Raw genomic sequence first — 15188 nt, 5'->3', positions numbered from 1 at the left:
CACTCATCCATTTCTTCGCCCATATATACCAAGCACCTACTGGGAGTCAGACAATGTGCTGGTACTGGGTATATAGTGGTGAATAATAGATGTAATCCCCACTTTGTAGAACTTACGGTCTAATGTAGGGGAACTGGCATTTAATAAATAGTGCACAAGTAACATCTGTCATATATTGGAAGACTTGCCTGGGGGATGGGGGGCAGGGAGAACTTCTTAAGGAAGAGATAGCAAGTGGGTCCACAGAAACAGGGCTTTTTGTCTGTTCTGTTCAATGATATAGCCCCAAGCACCTCAAATGGCATGGGACAGGTTGTAGGTGCTCAAGAATATTTGTTGACAGAGGGGAATTTGAACTAAGACATTGGAGTTCGCTGGGTATCCAGAAAAGGTTGTAACCACCATAGGAAACCTAATGTTTGAAAGCTTCCAGGCAGCAGGCAATGTACCACTTTTGGGAACCAAAAAAATGTCGAAATGGCTGAAGGCCAGTGGGCAAGGGAGAGCAATAGAGAGGACGCTGAGTGCGAGCAGAGGGCCAGCCACATGGGGCTGCACCCAGAAGCTGTCTTGGTGAGGAGAGAAAGCAGGGGTCCTTCCAGTTCTTAGGGAAGCCTTGCCACTGCCCCCATCACCATGGCAACAGCAGGGATGCCAGGGATGGCTCAAGCAGTGCCCAGAGACATCTGGGCTGGGAACAGAGACAAGGAGGAACGGAAAAGGAATGTCAGCATCTGTGGTCACATGTACTAACCAGGAAGGTCTGTTTCATATCTAACCTTTCTGACACTCCTTCCTCTGTGCTTTCCAAAAATAAATATAGAAAATAAATCCAATCATGAAATCAAACCAAAAAGCAAAATGCACTTTGGGGAAACACCTTCCTAAATGCCTGTCTTACCTGCTGTCTGTCTCTTTCCTCTGCATTCCTGGGGGCCACCACCTGATGCATAATTTGCTCAGCTTCATTTTTGTGTGTGTGTGTGTGTGTGTGTGTGTGTGTGTGTCCACCTATGTTAGGGTTGGGGCCCAGCATCATCATAGGATCACACGGCTCATGGACCACAATGTGGTCCTGGAGCTGCACAACCCCACAGGATAGAGCTGGTGGAGTCTGACACTACAGTTGTGATCTTAGAAGGGGACCCCAGAATAAAGGCAATGTATGGTGGCATTTCAAATTCTCTAGGTGGGAGAATATTCAATAGTATCTCCTCTTGTAAGCCCCACAGGCTGCCACTTGCTTGGCTGATGCTTAAAGCCAACATTGTCCAGCAGTATGAGGGGGGTTCCATACCTTCTGTCCCAGCTTGGGCCACTGAAGCATCAAAGCTTCCAGCAAATCAGCTCTAGCTCTCTTGGCGACTTTGAAGAAGAAAGCTTAAGAACATGGGACTCAGGCTGGATGGGGCTTGAGTCCCGCTGTCGGGTCTGCTTAAATTTGGCAATATTATCCACCTTACCTTTTATAGTACTTATAACTTCAGCTTTCCAACAATGTTGTCAAGAATTCCTTTAAAAAACATTGTAGGAGTCTCTCTGCTGTTACAGCAAATGGGTAAGTCCATATGGATACAAAAAATTCTCTCTAGAGGAGAAAAAATATTGATAACAAGAATCTCAAATTCTTCCAGTGACTATCTTTCCAACTGCCTAGGATAGTTCATGTTCTTGTTGTTTTCTGGCTTCTCAACTTTTCCCTTGAAGCAAAGAGAGAAGCCTAGGAAGGGAGTTATAACTAAAGTTGCAAACGTCAGTCCTTATTCTGGAGGCTCCCATCATACACCCTCACAGTTGAGCTCTGCAGAGTATCCCCTTGAAGAGATGGCAGTCATTAGAGGAGGAAACTCCAGTGGGGATCGTCATTGTCAGAGAGGCTGAATGAATGCCTTTGTGTGCGAACATAACACAGGCTTTGGGGTCAGACAAACCTGGATTCAAATCCTGATCCTGCCATTTACTAAATTATGATCTTCAGCAAGTGGGCTAATCTGTAAAATGGGCATTATAACAACCAATGCGTAGAGTAGTGGTTGTCACTAACTGTGAGGATATAAGTGTGATGCTAAGAAAGATCCAATCACTGGCAGTTTTTGTACTGTGTTGTCATTTTTGATGAGAATGTCTCTGAGGAATAGTTCTAAGGCCATGACATGCCCAAAGCTGTGTCTGGGGCTGAACCCTTGGAAAACAGAGAATTAGACCAGCTCCTCTGGGCTGCCTTCCTTTCCTGCTCCTGGCTTTCCTGTCAAGTGCTGCTGTCCAGGACTCCGGGGCCTCTCCATCACCCGATCTCATACCTGCCCCTCACCAACCCCTCTCTTGAAAAGATACTGATTCATTCACACCAAGGCAGCTCTAGGAGGAGGGGAAACAGCGGTGAGAAAACAGCGTGGTCCTTCTCTCATGGAGCAGCCAGCCTCCCGGGCAGGGCGCACTGTAAACAAGTATCGCTCCACCAAACATAGCTCACAAACGTGATAAGCGCCAACTTATACCTATCGAGTAGGTGTAAGCCTGACAAGCCTGACACTGACTCACTGTGCTCTTTTTAGAAGGCCGAGGCTCTTTTTGAGTCATTGCCATGTGTACATGCTGGAACCCATAAGCCACCACAAAGAGACAGCAGAATATAAATGCAAAATAAAACGAAACAGCAGATCCTGGATATTCCCCAGAGTGCAGTGAATCCTCAGTTTTGGAAATACCACTAGAACATATCATTTCACCCACAAAACAAATACACAGAAAGGAACAGGAGAATGGGGTAATTTGTAGACGAAGGCCAAGAGCTAGACGTGCTCACCAGCTTGGTGACTAGTTCCCACACACAAGCTGTGCAATTCAGTTTTGTGGCTCAGCCAGTTTACGGTCCGTAGCTCATGGGTCTTCTGGGTTGCTCATGGATTTCTACTCTGCAGTTCCAGGGATAGCAGGTATGGAAGTGCAAGGCACGTCCCAGAAGCATGGATTACCAGGAAAGCAAAGCCAAGCAGGTAAGTTTGAATGTTTAATACTCAATTCAGAATCCTGCAAGACTTTGCCCTCCCCATGTGGTGACAGCGGGAATGAAGGCAACAGCTCCAATGAAGGCAACAGCTCCAATGAAGATGACAGCTCCATCATCCTCTGCCTGTGTTTGTCACGCCATAGTGTTAATTTCCACAGAAGATGTAACTCAATATTGCCCTTCCTTTCTCTCTCCAATTCCTGATATTCTAGCAATGAGTATGTGATTATTATATGCCAGGCACCTCTAGGACTTTTCACAAACATTATCTGTATCTGTTTTTGTGTGTTGTTCTTTTTTGTTTTTGTATCTCAAAAGCTGTTTGTGGGTATGGCTAAAGAGCTGAACCCCAATTCTAGACCACTGTTGACCATTAATATATAATTTGGGAGATTTCTGCAAGTAGTAAACAAAATACTTTACACCAAGAAACTAGATTTGGCAAATAGTTTCATATTCTAAAATCTCTGACCAAGGCAAAGAGCTACATTCTAACTAATCCAGAATTATACAAGATTAAAGATAATTAAGAATGTGATTAATATTAAAATCATTCTCAGCTCTGTTTACTGTCATAGCTGGAATGTCAGAGGCATGGCAAAATCCACCGGAAAAGAAGAAGCTAGACAAGGAAGGTTTCTATTACAGGATATCCTGAGCTTCCCAAGCTACAAGATATCTGATGCACCTGTGAGGAAATAGTGACAATTTCTTGTCACATAATGCTAAGCTCTGTTACTATTTCCATCTTTGTCAAATATTCAGTTGAATCAGATAAAATGGCAATTGTTATGAGTAAAGCATGGCTAAATGTTGGCTATTTCATATGGTTCTACCTATATATCGATGTGTTAGAAAGACACCCTCCTCCTAAAGGCTACAATTAAACTGCTGGGTGATTATAAAAATGGAGTCATTTATAGACAAAGCATCAGTAAATTCTGAAACTCAGAAGAAAATCTCTGTAAGGCTCTCTCAAAGGAATCTCACAAGCTTGATGATGACATACAGAAGAAAGGATCAAGTTAGAAGAAACACCCCATTGCCCTGGCCGGGTGGCTCCACTGGTTGGAGCATTGTCCCATACACCAAAAGGTTGTGGGTTTGGTCCCCGGTGAGGATGCATGCAGGAGACAACCCCAGTCAGGAGGGGACATGCAGGAGGCAACCAGTAGACGTTTCTCTCTCACAATGCAATACGTTTCTCTCTCTCTCTTAAAAAATCAATCAAAGCATATCTTTGAGTGAGGATTACAAAAAAAAATTTTTTTTAAAGAAACCCCCATCAGCAGGCTAACCCCTACAAGCCTTTTGCTTTGGCTTCAGTTAGGATTTCTTCTGCACAATCCCCTTATAGAGGCAGATGGGGACCAGGGGAGGTTTAATTCCAAATTGACTCATCTCAAAACCTCCATGAAAGGTAGCAGGTTATCCTTACAATATTGAAGGAAACCCAGGTTGTATGCCTTTCTCCACAGGCCTTCCTGTTCCTACAGGGGAAAGTGGGAGAACGATGAGATTTAGTTTTGGTTTGGCCACCCCATCCAACCCTACGTGACTGCTACCATGCTTACACCAATGTGGGAATCCCTGTCACTCATTAAATCTACTCCATAGGAAAAACCAACTCATGTCAAAGTGCTATCGTTTGCATTGTGAGTGGAGGAGAAGACATTCCTGGCTATCTTTGGGCAAGGTACTTTATTCCCCGGAGCCTCAGTTTTCCTTTCAGTAAAATGGGTATACTGATTCCCTTCTTGAAAGCCTATAAAGGCCTAGAAAGAAACTAGTATTTGCACTCTTAAAAAACCACACAGCACTGGGCTAGATTATTTTCCATACACTATTATTTCAGTTCATTTTCACCGTTAGAGATGGGGAAATGGAGGCACAGAGTGCCTTCCTGAAATCGCAGTTGTAAAGTGGCAGAATTGGACTTTGAACACTTAATGGAAAACGTTTTAAAGTTATGAACATGGAGATTGAACAACCAAAGAGCAAGAGCTTCACTAATGCGGGAGAAAAATAACCACTGTTTGGTCACTGTCCTTGCCCTTGTCCTTCAGCAGTGTGAAAAGGCAAGTAACCAATCCATCCAAACCAAATCCAGTCTTTACATCAAATGGACAAAGGACACTTCACAGAGGAAGAAGTCGCTCCTCGCACATCCTTTGGACATGTTTTGTGGAAGATATTTATGTTCTTTACAGTGTTTTAAATCTTCAGGTGCAGGAGGAGATATTTAAGGCAATATAAACACAGGCATTATTTCAAACTCAAAATGTTCCCAAAACAGGTATCTTTCAAGCCAACATGACAGTGCTTATGATTTCTGAGGAAATTCATGACACTTATAAAAACAGAATAGCTTGGGGCTGAAAAACCTCAAATGTGTGCAGGGGGCAGGGAGGTAACAAATGACTGAAATGGTCTGGGTATAAGGCAATAGGGAATGGTGGGGAGCATGACAAACACACCCCATACCTACCTAAAGGGGCAGCTGCTACCTATTTTTCACCAACTTTTGCCTGGGGAGTGACAACCCAAGGTTGCCAGGTTATCAGATCTTTTCTTTAAAAAGCTGGAAGAACAATTTTTATGAGGTATATGGATCTTCATCTAACTATTGGCATCTGTTTAGTTGTTTTTGTTTTAAACTAAGGGACCCGAACTAAGCTTGTTGGCCACCACTCTCTACCTTTTGCTTAAGTGGGAACCTTGGCTCACACATTCACCTACTGATCAGCTTCCAACATGCAGACGCCATAGGCTAACCATACCTTAACAAAGTGCAAACAGGAATTCATTGCTAATTCTGTTTCATGAAAAATAAATTAAAATAAACACACATACAGAAGACACCCCTTTGATGCTAGGCTGAACCATCAGAATTCCATCAAGACATATGCAGGGAGGTGGATCCCAGCATGAGGCCCAGATGGCTTAGATATTAAACCATAATCTACATGGTTCTAAATCACCATCCAATTTTCTCTTTCAGCTCAAGATTTGTAGCTATTCTCCCCCTGCCCATCCTCACATTTGCTAAGCTCTTTAACCTTATTGACACCATGTTGCCACTCACAACAACACCTCAGTCCCAAGGTAAGTGTGATGGGAATATCTTGGAGCATCTACCAGGTGCCAGGTGGTGTGGGCAGATGGACAGATGCGACCCCACCCTCAAAGAAGTTAATGTCTAGTGGGATGCAGACAGTGAAGTACAATGTGCTAAGCTAAAGGATTATCACTGCAGTTTTTCAATGGAGGACCCAGGGTCACAGAGGTTAAGTGAGCTGGAAGAGGTAGAGGGGCCCATGCAGACCCTCAGACAAAAGCACGTGCACAATTCAGACCTATCAACTTAGATCTTCCTACAGTTCCAGACAAGAGGATGTCCAAAGCATCCTAACCTTTCCAAAAAGCAACTGATGGGCTCATTCAAAATATTTAGTTAAATTTAAACAATCCCTCTAGCAACCTTGTTAAATTAAAAACATTTTAAACAACTTTGCAAACTAACGTAAGTTTAAATGCATGTTTTTGCAGGCATGTTTCAGAAGAGGCTTTTTGTACTTGGCTCTAAAACAACGTTGGCAAAATGTGGTCACCGGACCAACAGCATCAGCCTCACTCAAGAGCCTGTTAAAAAATGCAAATTCTCCGGCTCTTCCCCAGAGTTACCGAATCAGGGGGGACCCAGCAACCTCTTAGTGAGCTCTCCACACTAAAGCTGGAGAAGCATAGCTGGAGGCTTTGCCAAACCAAACACTTCACTTGTTAATGAAAATAATGTCATTTTGGTATCTTTTCCAGACACCTTGGTGACTAAGTTAAAATATAAAATTGTGAGAGAAGAGACTAGTTTGAGAGAATTTCTTGGCTTAGGATGACTCAAGTTTCTCTAAAGCATTTAAAAAGTAAATAGTGTATTTGACATTAAAATTTGATACGTAACATCACCCGCATTCTCTAGGAAGCTCTTGGATAGCTGGACCCTTAACTGTTTAGCTCATTCATCAAAGAAGCATTAGCCTAGCACTTCCCATGTATTTAGCACCAGGTGCTGGGAAGATGGAAATTTTTATTGAACTAAGAGATGAAAAAAACCACTTATATGTATTACAAAAATTTGATATTATTAAACAGTATAGATGATAAACCTCTCACAAAATTTATTCATATGTCATATTAATTACAAGACAAACACATTCTTAGGAAACATAGTACCCACATGTGAGTTTACATTTGCATCGAAGAGGTCAGGAATACCTGCTATTCACTTCTAATTACCAGATGAAATGGCACTTGCCACTCACATGACAGCTCAGTGCCACTCACAATACAGGCAAAGCTGGGCCTCTGTCCTCCCTGCTTCTCTACAATGACTCTTCTCTGAAGAGTTCTAACAATGGAGACAACCTGCAGTCAGCTTAAAAACCCAAAGGCCCCACAGTAGCAAGATGAACCTCTGCTATAAACCCAGATAGCTTACCATCTAATATAGTAGAAGTTACTTTGTTTGAATCCTTGAGCGTATGAGTTTCCTACTGCTGCTATAACAAAATATACTTCGTGGCATAAAACAACATACATTTATTATCTTATAGTTCTGGAGATCAGAGGCCCAAAATCAGTTCACTGGGCTGACATCAAGGAGTTGGCAGGCTGCATCCATTCTGAAGGCTCCAGAGGAATCTTTCTAGAGGCCACCTGCATCCTTGACTTGTGGCCCCTTTCTCTATCTTTAAAGCCAGCCAAATAGCATTCTTCCAATGCCTGCCTGTCTCTCTCTCTCTCTCTCTCTCTCTCTCTCTCTCTCTCTCTCTCCCTCTCTCCTTCCATAATCACATCTTCTCTCTCACTCTCCTATCTCCCTCTTACAAGTATCTCTGTGATCACATTGAACCCACCCAGAGAATCCAGGATGGTCATCCCATCTCAAAATCCTTAATTATAACTAAAAAGTCTCTGTTATCATATACAGTAACATACACAGGTTCCTGTAGGTATTAGGAGGTGAACATTCTGGGGGTGGGATTGCGGCACATTGTTTAGCCTACCCGACTGAATGCGTACTTTCTGAGCATGAAAAAAAACTTTCTAATGCACAAGTCAATAGTTAGAGTATATGTGACTTGTAAGCAGGGAAGGGAACGACCATGGAGAGGACACTCATCATGAGCAAGGTTTATGCCAGGTGCCTTTTGTGCCATCTCTCATTCATCCCTCCAACAACCCTAGGAGGCAGCTGCCATCATTATCCCCCTCTTACAGCTGAGGAAAAGGACTCCTCGAGTCGGTCACTTGCCAGCACACATGCCCAGTATGTGAGGTCCAGATCTGCCTGATTCCAGAGTCCCTGCTTATTCTTCATCCCAAATCTGCTTCCCATGATGTAATGAATTATCCCAAGCCTCAGCCCACACCTATATGAGGGGCTAGTTACTAGTATAACAAATGTAATTTTTGTACCTCCACATCACAGTCAGCATTTTTTCCTTCTTCAACTGATTTCCTTATATGTAGAATAGCCTAACCGTTAAGGGAATGGACTCTAGAGCCAGGCTTCCAGGGTTCAAACCTTGCTTGTCACTTAGTAGCTGTGTGACCTCAGACAAGTTACTCAACCTTTTTCTGCCTCAGTTTCCTATCTGTGAAATGAAATGATAATGGTTTTATGAAGATAAAATCAGTTAATGCAGGTAAAATGTCTAAAACAGTGCCCAGCTATAAGTGTATATGATAACTGTTTGCCATTATTATTATTATTATTATCTATCATAATAAAAGGGTAATATGCTAATTAGACGAGATGAAGCCAGGGCCGGAGGGAAGCCAGCCTGGGTCCCAGGTGGCAGAGGGAAGCCAGAGGGAAGCCAGCCTGGGTCCCAGGTGCCAGAGGGAAGCTGGTGCCGGCAGCTGGGGGAAGGAAGGCCTACTCTTGCACAAATTTCATGTATTGGGCCTCTAGTTATTATATAAAAACATGGACAGAACTGGGGCCAATGACAATAACCCTAGGCTCTCCAGCAGAAGGGAAAAGATAAGATGTTGTTTAGTATGACTCACAGACCCTGGCAGAGCACAGAGCACAGCAGAGACATCAGGGTCTAAGTTCTCCAGACCCTTTAATGGAATGAACAGAATATATTTCTCATTCCATAGGGTTGTTATGAGAATAAAAGAGTCAAAACACATAAAGCACTTAGAAGAGTGTCTTGCCATTTTTATTATCAATATTAATTTCTGGAAATTATAAAGATACCTAAAAACGCTTACCCTCAAGCAACAGAAAAAAGCCAATAAACTGAAAATTAACTGAAGTGTCCCATTTGGGTCCTATGGATAAACCAAGGAAGAAAGGAATTAAGAGAAGGAAAGATACTTTCAGAATAGTGCTCAATATTCACTGCTTAAAGCCCATACAGAACTACCAAACTAATCCCACTGCTCAAATCACTGCTCAGCTATAGATATGATGTGAGAACAATGGTTATGTTCAGTCCTCTAGCCACATGGCAAAGTCCAGGCAGCTCTCTCCGTGGTCTTTCTAGCCACCCATCTACCCATCCAACATTTGTTAAATACCTACTATATGCCAGTCATGCAAGTCATGGGTGTTTACCCAGGACATCCAGGTGAAAGACATGGTGTCTCCTTCAAGAATGTAAGTAAAAAGACAACCACAAGAGAGTGTGTTATGAGAAAAGCAGGCACAGGACATCAGGGGACACAAAAGACAAGTGGCACCTAAGTATCTCAACTACTTCAAGTAACAATTGACCTGAATATTAAAGGTTACGATATCTAGGTGGGACGATTGTAAGGTCTTCCTGGCAGACTGGACAGCATGCCATAAAGTACAAAGGCATGAATGCACACAGCCTTCTTGGGGCACCCCAAGTTCTAGTATGTCTGCGGTATAGAATCCGAATGGCCAAGTGGCAAGACATTATAGTAACTGGATCATGAAGGCCCTTCCCTCTCTTGTGTGGTCAAGTATTTGGAGAAGGAAATGGGGAATCAGTGATGGGGTTAAATAGAGGTGTGACCAGGGAGGCAGAGAGACGGATGTGGAGGTTGTCACCATCTTTGAAAGGCAGTGACGGTGAATATATCACCTTGAGTAGGAAATAGTGGGTGCTTCCTGCTGATCTTGGCCCTGGACACTTTCCACTTTGCTTTAAATTCGAAGTGGCCTGTGGGCTTTACCTCATGCCTTTCTGGAGCTGTAACATATGTGCACCCTTAGGGTCATGTAAAAATAGGCCTAGGGGCCCAGGGCAGAAGCACCTCAGCTGCCCAAGGATCTCAGGCACTGCCCAGGCATGTGGCTGGCTTTCTGGCAGCTGTTGGGAGGGCTCAAGGTCATTGGGCCCAGAAACCTGATCCTGTTGCAGACGGCCTTCCCTTGGCCCAAGAGGCTCCATGGAGATACTTAGGTGCCACTTGTCTTTTGTGTCCCCTGGTGTCCTAGCGCCAGGCTCTTCACGGCCATCTCAATAAGCTGCCTTTCGCTAAGGGCCACCTGCCCTTTTTCTTGAGTTCCTATCAACAGGCCAACTTGGGTCCTTTCCATAAATAATCAATTTCCCCCCTTCTTGCTAACTCCTGGCTAAACCCAGCTGATTCTGCTGTATCCACAAATGAAAAGTAATGAGAACAGGGATTCGTGAGGCGAAGATTATTCTTATTTCACCCTTTCTCTGTCACTCAGTGAACACCACATACTCTTAAGCTAGACAGACTTGGGTTCCAGCTCCAACTCTGCTTCCTAGGTGAGTAATCTGGGGCAAAAAGTAACCTTTTAAAGCCTCAGTCTCCATGTGCAAAATATAGACAATAATTGCATCTACTTCAGAGGATTGCTTTGGGGAATAACTAATAATTAGGTAAAGCTCTTAACATGTTCCGTGCATCGTGAATGCTCAGAAATTTAAGTTTTCTCACTGAAACCTCACAACAGCCCTATGAGGCAGGTACTATTACTATTCCCATTATAGAAACTGGTCCCCTAAGAGCCTAAGGAGCATGCTCCAGACCATAGGCAGTCAGTCATCAGAGCCCATGCTCTAGCCATCATGCCTTGCAGCACCCAGAGATCAGAGGTGAAAGGAAGACCTAGTCTGTCTTTTCACAGAGGAGACTTTGGACCAGAGAAACGTGGGCTGGATCCAGGAGCAGCACTGAGACCTGAGGACCGGGGTGCCCATGCTCCTTCCCAGCTTCATTGCACTGTGTCTTCCCAGGTGGACTGTGGCCTTCTGATAGAGGACTTCAGGGGCACCTGTGACAGCGAGGAGGGGTGGGCAAGGCAAAGGGAAAGGCTAAGATGGCTCTGCCCTGAGCCATTTACTCCTGTTCATAGCAGCAATTCCTCTTTTCTCACGTTCACATATGGGGCTCCACATATGTTTTTATTTCTGGGGGGAGGGGAGGGCAGGAAGGGACTCTGCTCATGCAATAGAAGTTTGCAAACCACAGACATGTCCTTCTCTGTGTTGAAGTGCAAACTCCTATTGTCTTGAGAACTCGGGTGCTGGCATTTTCCACAGGAGCCCCTGAAAGGACAGGGTGGGGAGCAGAGCCATGCCTTCAGCAACGGGAGCCCTGAACTTAGGGGTCTATGGAGCCCCAGGGGACACATGGGCTGGCCTCTGGAATCCGTGATCTGCTCGGGCTGTGTGCAAAATTCTGGGGTATGTGCCACATGGGGAGGAGAGGGCTGGTGACTCTTCTCAAATTTTTAAGAGGTTCCATGTCCCCAAACAAATGAATGACTACTAAGACCATCATCACCATGGAAACTGCCATGGGCTGAGTGCTGACCCTATGCTAGGAAAATGGGGATAATAAGGATACTTACCTCAAAGGGCTGTTGGGAGGATGAACCAAGAGGGTATATGTAAATCACTTAGAATGGCACCTGCCACAGAGTAAACTCTCTATAGGCTTTAGTTATATTGTAGCATTGTAATTACTACTAACCATTATTATCATTTTCATTGCCTCATTAGTCCTCACAAAACCCTTATGAGGAAATAGAGGCTTCAAAAGGTTAAATAATTAGTTCAAGGCACAGACTAGCAGAGAAGGGAATCCCACTTGGCCTGTCTGGCTCTCAAGCCCAGGCTGGCCCCCAATCTGGATGCACTGAGGGAAGGAGGCAGGAGGACTCCCTGAGAGCCCAGGAGGAAGCAGGTGGGCAGGAGGCCCCAGATGACCCCAGGCCTGAGGTCAGCCAGCCAGAGGGGAAAACAGGCCTGGGGCTTTCCACGGAAAGGGCCAGCAGGCCTTGCTAACGTTGCACCTCTCCCAATCAACAGCAGAAAGCCAAGCCACTCAGAATAATAGTGACTTAAAAAGAAAACCACCCCCCTGCAGTGGCCATTCCTAGGCCCCAAAGTGAGCCCATGTCCCGGAGCTCCAGGGGTTCCAGGAGCAAGGCAGGCCGCCCCAGCACTGGCTGGCCGAGTGCCAAGCAATGTTTCTCCTTCCAAACGAACACATAACTCTGCTGAACACACCACTGGAAAGCCAAAAGGATGCCCCTAGGTTGCCACGGCAACGCTAAACAGACAAAACAGTTAACCAGCTCTGACGCACACACGAACTTATTAAAGGCCAAAAGGACTGATTTGGAGCAGGGAAGGGGCAGGAGAGGGGAGTGTTGTTTCTGCAGTTCCATCTCCAAGAATTTGGCGCCCAAAGAATCTAGGTCAGATTGAAACAGGGCAAAGGACTCAAACATAAGCTGAGACCAAGCTTGTTGGGGAAAGGGAAGTCACTGCACACCTCTGCCCTTCGGTCAGGGTCACAGTCCTATTTCACAAGGGCCAGGAGGTGGGTGCTCGAGAGTTACAGATGCCAATGATCCCGGCTCTGCCTCTGCCCGGGGACAGCCCTCCGCCACCCGGCATTCCAATCTTCTCACCCCAAAGTGGGGAGTGCCATGCCGGCCACAGCAGAGTTGGGAGGATCCAGTGGGTAAACCTGAAAGCACTGTGTGGAGGCACATTAGAGCTGATGTTAAAAATATTAACCACCATTTCCCACCAGGTAGGGGTTTCCTTTTCCAGATCCCCTGGTTCAACTCCTACCCACAGGAGTTGACGATGGTTATTTTCCTTTTGGAGACTTTGCTCCCGGGTCCAATGGGGGTTGCTCTGTGAGCTGTGGCAATTTGTGGAGCAGGGATGAATGCAGGCTTGTGCTGGGTCTGAAAAGACCACCATGCCTGTGGGGTCTGTTGTACTCTGGGCTCGTCCATGCCTCAGCCCTCACCTTGGATGCAACATGACAAAGGGTTGATGTTGCTGGGAGGCAGGGAGAATGTCACCAGACACAGCTCATAGTACTGGGGGAGGATCATTAAAAAGATATTGCAAAACCTTCTTCAGCAGGGTCTGTGACACCCTCAGGGAAACTGATTCTCCAGAAATGGGAATGCTTGTCCACCCATCACCCCGCTGTGGCAAACCCTCTTGCCTTTGAGACTCGCCCCTTAGAAGTTATGTTAAAACCTCCCCAGTGCCTGCGGTGGAATGGGCCCCAGTGCCCCGCACAGGAGCCTGTGGGAACAGCTGCACTGTCCCGTTGTTCTCGTTGTCCTCTGGTCTCCTGCCTACTCATCACTGAGTTCCCTGAGGGCAGGAATCACATGTTGTTCACCAAGGGTATTCCCTTGGCCTAGCCCAGTGCCTGGCATTCGTTGGCACTCTGTGAATGTTTGTCAATTGACTGGCTAAAAGTATGCAATGTCATGCCCAGGGTTGTGCACTGAGACGCCTGGAATCTAGTCCACATGCCACAACTATCTGCTTTTACGTCCCCATGGTCTGGATACAGAGCAGGACTCGAAGCAGAGCCTGGAGTGCAGGAGTCAGACCAGGGAACAGAGCCTGGGCTCTGGTGTGTCAGGAGGAGGAGGAGGGTAAGTGAGAGGGTTGGAGCAAGAGGTGCAGGCTTGTGCCTCCCACCACAAAATCAAAGCTCACATTCCTCCCCACCAGTAAGCTGATGAAGTGAATTTCCCCTTTTGTAACTGGAATAACACCCATTTTTCCTGCTCTGGGATGAAATTGCTTTTCTTTGGCTCCATTATTAAAGGGCCCTGAAGATGCCCTGTTTTCTTAGAGAGTGAGCACATTAACTCCATGCTGGTTATTTTCAAGGGACTGACAGTTACCCTCCCAACAGGTACACTCTCCACCTTCTCAACTCATTGTGCGTCATCTTCCTTTTATCAGCATGATGCTCTCCACATATCTTTTCCTCTGGACTCCTCCAACCAAGCAACATTCAGCAAACAACACGTCTCTATCATTAGCCACCCTAAACAAGGCCTAAGTTAACCTAGGAATCTAGAAACAGTGGCCCATCCACTATGCTATATTCTCAAATTGTGCTTCCCAAGAATAGAAATGCTCCACTCTATATGCTCTCTCTCTCTCTCTCTCTCTCTCTCTCTCTCTCTCACACACACACACATACACACACGTGTCCTATTAGCCAGAACAACACCAGGCTTGTCTATAAGAACTTCCCGTGTGCCCCAGGCCAGTTCTGCCTTATGAATTTGTCACTGTTTTGTAATATAGGGGAAAGGACAATGGCCCTGTTGTCCTTATCATCATCCTTCTCATTTCCTACAGAGTGGAATGACTGTGGTGGGGGTTCTTACATCTTCCTGGACTCGCATCCTGTAGCTGAACTGTGTTCTCTGCTACGTTTGCCACCAGACCACGTCTGCCTCCCTGCCCCTAAGCTGGAACTCATCACCACAGGCAATTATAGAATTTTTTATATCCTTGCATTCTAAAAAAAAGTCCATAAAACAAAACAGTACTTCCACAGCTGAAAGAGTTATGGAGAAACCACAAAATTGCACTGGTACTAGGATAGTTTATAAATAAGATATTAACATATAGAACTGAATTTTCACAAACGAACCTGGGGTGAGAATCTTATTTTATAAGTTTGAAAGTGGACTTTACAACAGACAACACCTCCAGTAGAAGGTGCGGAAAATACAAATGTTCCCAATAGAATAAAAGGTTCACTACCTTCAAATATCAGTTCTACATACGCATTAGCCTGAGCTGGGATGCAGGCAATGACATCTATCCCAGGAGGAAATACTGCATCTCTTCCATGTGAAGATATAACTGCATGT

General features: G+C 45.2%; 1 protein-coding gene and 1 long non-coding RNA gene across 4 annotated transcripts in view; one reads left to right on the top strand and one right to left on the bottom strand.

Annotated features, from left to right (window-relative positions):
• The window catches only part of NAV2 (neuron navigator 2), a 365341-nt gene that overhangs the window by 215556 nt on the left and 134597 nt on the right, over positions 1 to 15188 (bottom strand). The gene's annotated exons all lie outside the window — the stretch shown is intronic.
• On the top strand, positions 2841 to 6712 carry LOC102248534. Its single transcript, XR_313758.2, has 3 exons — positions 2841 to 2996; positions 6012 to 6115; positions 6560 to 6712. It is a non-coding gene; the product is annotated as an uncharacterized LOC102248534 (long non-coding RNA).

The sequence above is a fragment of the Myotis brandtii genome, unplaced genomic scaffold (genome assembly GCF_000412655.1).
Source record: "Myotis brandtii unplaced genomic scaffold, ASM41265v1 scaffold293, whole genome shotgun sequence".
NCBI classification, from domain to species: Eukaryota; Metazoa; Chordata; class Mammalia; order Chiroptera; family Vespertilionidae; genus Myotis; species Myotis brandtii.
Note: the sequence above shows the minus strand (reverse complement) of the source record. Positions and strands in the feature narration are given on the sequence as shown.